The sequence below is a fragment of the Pelophylax lessonae genome (genome assembly GCF_965119305.1).
Source record: "Pelophylax lessonae genome assembly, chromosome: 2".
Taxonomy (NCBI): Eukaryota; Metazoa; Chordata; class Amphibia; order Anura; family Ranidae; genus Pelophylax; species Pelophylax lessonae.
Genome location: NC_138769.1, coordinates 741932111 through 741938110, shown reverse-complemented (window position 1 = coordinate 741938110; position 6000 = coordinate 741932111). Strand labels below are relative to the sequence as shown.

General features: G+C 49.2%; 1 protein-coding gene across 1 annotated transcript in view; it reads right to left on the bottom strand.

Annotated features, from left to right (window-relative positions):
* Nucleotides 1-4985: 4985 nt before the first annotated feature.
* LOC309545760 (uncharacterized protein) overlaps nt 4986-6000 on the bottom strand; it is a 48627-nt gene continuing 47612 nt past the window's right edge. Inside the window, exon 4 of the mRNA XM_082245111.1 lies at nt 4986-5301. The gene's annotated coding sequence lies outside the window, so the exon portion shown is untranslated. The remainder of the gene's footprint in view (nt 5302-6000) is intronic.

Below are 6000 nucleotides of genomic sequence, written 5' to 3'. Positions count from 1 at the left end.
ATATGTGGCAGCACAACGGGTGACCAATAATGTAACCCATATATGTGGCAGCACGACGGGTGGCCATTAAGGTAATCCATATATATGTGTCATCACAACGGATGGCCATTAATGTAATCCATATATTTGACAGCATGACGGGTGGCCATTATTTGTAACCCATATATGTGGCAGCACAACGGGTGACCAATAATGTAACCCATATATGTGGCAGCACGACGGGTGGCCATTGATGTAATCCATATATGTGACAGCATGACGGGTGACCAATAATGTAACCCATATATGTGGCAGCACGACGGCTGGCCATTAATGTAATCCATATATGTGACAGCATGACGGCTGGCCATTATTTGTAACCCATATATGTGGCAGCACGACGGGTGGCCATTAATGTAATCCATATATGTGGCAGCACAACGGATGGCCATTAATGTAACCCATATATGTGGCAGCACGACGGGTGGCCATTAAACCCATATATGGGGCAGTGCGATGGGTGGCCATTAATGTAACCCATATATGTGGCAGCACGACATGTGGCCATTAATGTAACCCATATATGGGGCAGTGCGATGGGTGGCCATTAATGTAACCTATATATGTGGCAGCACGACATGTGGCCATTAATGTAACCCATATATGTGGCAGCACGACGGGTGACCATTAATGTAACCCATATATGTGGCAGCACGACGGGTGGCCATTAAACCCACATACCTATTGAAATGTATCCCCTACGTTTGTCCCAAGCTCCCTTCAGGAACCTCATCCATTACAGGGCCACCAAGCCTACTGCAGAGTCCCCTAACTTACTCAATCCCCTTCCCCCCCCCAACAACACCGCAGTGATACCCCGTCCCATCCAGAGCCCTCCAGCATTTCAATACATACTTTTTATTTCCATAATTTTATTGTGTGATTATACACTTTTTCTTTTTACCCTTGGGGCATGGAAGGTTTTGGAACAGTTAGCCGGGCGCTGGTCTCCAAAAAGTTGAGGAGCCACTGCTGCAACCAAAATGAATAAAAAAAAAAGAGCATTGGATTTAGATATACTTTACTCAAGCTGCTATACTGGGCTCAGAGCGCCCCCTGCTGACTGCTCTGATACAGCTTAAAATTCCAAATTTCCCAGCTGCCCCTAGGCTGGCATGAGGTGGGATTCCCAACCATTCCCAGAGCCCATGGCAAGGGTATAATTCTTCACATGGCGTCCTCCCCCCATTTCCCCGGGATGATGGAATATGTTGATGACACCTCATATATCAGATTCTACCATTGTTTCTACTAATGGAAACACAAAGCAAGAAAATCCATTACTGTATACAGAAATAGAGAAATGGGCATTGTCGGGGAACTGTCATCTTCTGGAGATCTGAGGCCTCCCTCGCTGACCTTCCATGGCTTCTGGCTCTAAATCAGCGAAATCAGAAGTATTGAAACCAGAGGATACCCATGACAGCTGGGTTAGGAGAATTTTCAGGGGGAGGTCAGCGATTTTTATTTCACTCTGCCCAACATTGATGACATTAAGCTCCTATTCACACCTGAGAATTTAGTTGCGTGATTTCCAAGGTGCAACAACACTTAAGATGAAAAATCCCATTATTGGCAGTGGCTCCATTTACACCTTGCTGCATGATGTTTGAAAAAGTACATGAGCTTCTTCGGGGCAGAATCATTCGTTTTTGGCCCCTAGACTTTAATGGGAGAACATGCATTTTTCAGGTGCTTACATTTAAGCCTATGGGACCAAAAAAAAGTGCAGCTCCATAGAGTAGAGACAGAGGCGTAACTAGGGTCTCCAGCGCCCTTGGCGAGGAGCTGTATCGGCGCCCCCCAGAGAAAGAGAGAGTGTTTGTCAGAGAGAGACAGAGGGGGAGGGTTTGACAGAAAGATGGGATGACAGAGAGAGAGAGAGGGATGACAGGGAGAGAGAGAGGGGGGAGGGACAGGGAGAGAGAGAGGGGGGGTGACAGGGAGAGAGAGAGGGGGTGACAGGGAGAGAGAAAGAGAGAGGGGGTGACAGGGAGAGAGAGAGAGGGGTGACAGAGAGTGAGAGGGGGTGACAGAGAGAGAGGGGAGTGACAGGGAGAGAGAGGGTGGGGGGTAACAGGGAGAGAGAGAGAGGAGGTGACAGGGAGAGAGGGGGTGACAGGGAGAGAGAGAGGGGCTGACAGGGAGAGAGAGGGGGTGACAGGGAGAGAGAGGGGGTGACGGGGAGAGAGAGAGGGGGGTGATGGGGAGAGAGAGAGAGAGGGGGGGGTGACAGGGAGAGAGAGAGAGAGAGGGGTGACAGAGAGAGAGAGGGGGTGACAGGAAGAGAGAGAGGGGGTGACAGGGAGAGAGAGAGAGGGGGGGTGACAGGGAGAGAGAGAGGGGGGTGACGGGGAGAGAGAGGGAGGGGTGACAGGGAGAGAGAGAGGGGGTGACAGGGAGAGAGAGAGAAGGGTGACAGGGAGAGAGAGAGAAGGGTGACAGGGAGAGAGAGAGGGGGTGACGGGGAGAGAGAGAGGGGGTGACGGGGAGAGAGAGAGGGGGGTGACGGGGAGAGAGAGAGGGGGGTGACAGGGAGAGAGAGAGAAGGGTGACAGGGAGAGAGAGAGAAGGGTGACAGGGAGAGAGAGAGGGGGTGACAGGAAGAGAGAGGGGGTGACATGGAGAGAGGGAGAGAGAGGGGGTGACAGGGAGAAAGAGAGGGGTGACAGGGAGAGAGAGAGGGGGTGACAGGGAGAGAGAGGGGGTGACAGGGAGTGAGAAGGGGTGACAGGGAGAGAGAGAGGGGGCACAGGGTGAAAGGAGGAGTGGTAATTCACTGCGTCTGCTACAGTGTTTTTGCGCCCCTGGCGGGCGCCGTTCTGGCCAACCCCACGGTACGCCCCTGAGTAGAGATAACAGGCTCTGATCATTGCCTCTAATCGGTTTAGTAAAATTTCAATCGGGATGAGATTTGTTGGAGTTGGAGGGTGAATTTGCACTTTGGCAACTTTAGGCTGAACACTAAGGCCTTTTGGAACATTCAATAAAGCTCCTAAAACCTGAATCTGGTCAAAATGTTGTATTTTGTTCTGGAGAGAGCAGGACGCTATTCTTTACTCTTTCCCCCTATGCAAAACTTAAAAAAGTTTGGCTGGAGTTGGGCATTAAAAACAAAACCGGGACATATTCAGATCTAGCTAAAGGACCTGACTGGCTTATGTGGGCAAACATGGACATTGGGTGACCAGCCCAAACACCCTCGATAGCACCATACACAGGTCAATAACTGTGTGATCGTCAGTTACGTCCATTCACCATGAGGACATGAGTTGGGTAACTGTTATTTAGTATGTAATTATTAGATGTAGAACAGGCTACCCGGGCAGTGGTCAGCAAAGAGCCACCCCCACCACCGCCGTCTCATCCTCATCTGCTGCATATTGATGATTGCATCTTTATGTGGTCATTTTGAGACCCTTTGGATACATACCCCCTGGGCTGCTTGCTAAGGTAGGTGGGTTGCAGATAGTTTTTCCTTTTCAGACCTCAACCAGACAGCACTTAGGTTCCCGGAATCAGTCCTACCAAATTCAGCACGACGCACTTCAAATCCGACAAGTGATTGGTAGTGTTTAGGCAAAGACCAGAAGTGGCAAAACCAGAGGTTGGTCAAAGAAAACTGGGTTTGGAGGATTTTCGGGGGAAGGTCAGTGATACTTATTTCATTCAGCCCAATATTCATGACATTGAACCCCCGTTCACACCCTGCGTGTTTTCCCAAACTTCGCCAACACTCAAGATGAAAAATTACACATTGGATCTGTTCACACTTTTGACGTATAAAGTTCAAAAAAGCTTCTTCGGGGTAGAATCGCATGTTTTTTTGTGCCTGTAGAATTTAATAGGAGCTGGAAAAAACGTGCTTACGTATGTTTTTTTGGAGCTCACAAGTCTAGAGGGCCAAAAACATTTGATTCTCCTATACTACAAATCACACAAAGTCTCTAATGCCTAGTACACACGCAACGATTATCGGCCGACCGATCGTCCGACTTTTGTCCAGATTGCTGTTTTGTTGGTTGAAATGTGCTCTAGACTGCACACAAATTTTCTCGGCCAACAAAAATCTACTTCTGAAGTGATGTCATGTGATGGTTTACTTTCCGTGTGTTTTTTCTTCTCTGAGCATGCCCAGTCTTGCTCATCAGATTTTTTTCTGCCGAAATCTGTACTGACTGACGGAAAATCGGCCATTGTGTCGACGGCCAACAAAAATTTTATAGCCTGCACACCAGATTTTTTTCGGCCGAAAAGTCGGAGTCAGTTGTCGGAAGCATCATACTAACAAGCCGAAAATCGGCCGATCGGACGTTGGCCGAAAATTCACGGCCAATAATCGTTGCGTGTGTACGAGGCATAAATCACCTGGCTAAGCTCATGCTAAGTGTGGTCATTTGTCATTGCTGTAGAATATGGTGGAGCGGGATGATGTCCCCACACTAGCTGACCCTGAATACAAATGCAGCCACACTTTTCACAGATTTATTTGTATCATTTATCATTTTCCTTCCACTTCACGATTATGGACACTTTGTGTCGGTCTATCACATAAAATCCCAATAAAGTACATTTACGTTTTTGGTTGTAACTTTACAAAATGTGGAAAATGTCAAGGGGTGTGAATACTTTTGCAAGGCGCTGTATGGATAGACATTCCAGGGACAAGCACCGTCACTGATAACTCATTTGAAATTCCCCTCCTGATAAGAAATCAGAATGAACAGAGGAGGGGGGAAGGAAGAAACTAGAGTCACCCGCACCGGTTCATCAACCACAGCATGGACCAACACGGGACAAAGTACTCCATGCACTATGGAGGGAACATTGAAGTGATACTTCCTCTTTAAGGAGTATTTTGTGAAGGACTGCGGCAGATGCATGCGGTGCATTAAAGGAACAGCGTCACGCTTTTGAGTTTTTATTAATAACAGAAGGCACTTTTATTGTCGGTGGGATTTCTATAACTTTCGCATACTGAAGATGATGATGATGTATAAACTGTGACTGTTTTAGTATGTGAGAAGTTCTGCAATACTTCAGGTTCTCAGTAAAAAAAAAAAAAAAAGTCAATTATAAAAGTTCCATTAGTAGTCATGGGGGGAGCAGTTGCCAAAGCTTGTCCTGAGCATACAAGGCACCACCTCGCCAGGCTGGAAGTCTCTGCTCCTCCAATACAAGCCATCCTTCTTCCATGATGCTCAGTGCACCATCCCTGAGGTCACACCACGGCTCTCCACCATGCCGATTCTGGTTCAGGACCTGTAAATACAGAAATTGGTGAGTCTGATATCAATAAACCTGTCCTTCCCCAGTTATGAAACTTACCAGCCACCCCACCACCAATCCTCCCACCCACCACCACCACCACCCCTACTTAATCACTCAACACACCACAACCCTTCCCCGAGCCCACCACCCACTATGATCCCCCCCCACCACTCAATCCACCACCATCATCCCCCCCTGAGCCTCCCACCCACCACCAACCATGACCACCACCCTCTCCCCAACCACTCAATCCACCACCATCACTACCACCAACCCTCCCACCCACCAGAAACCATGGCCCCCACTCCTCCCCAACCCCTACTTAATCACTCAACCCACCACAACCCTTCCCCGAGCCCACCACCCACTATGACCACCCCCCCAACCACTCAATCCACCACCATCATCCCTCCCTGAGCCTCCCACCCACCCACCACCAACCATGACCACCACCCTCTCCCCAACCACTCAATCCACCACCACCAATCCTCCCCGAGCCTCCCACCCACCACAAACCATGACCACCACCACCCCTCCCCAACCACTCAATCCACCACCACCAACCCTCTCCAAGCCTCCCACCCACCACCAACCATGACTACCACTCCTCCCCAACCCCTTAACCCACCACCATGACCACCACCACCCCTCCCTTATCACTTAACCCACCACCACCCCTCTCTGAGCCTC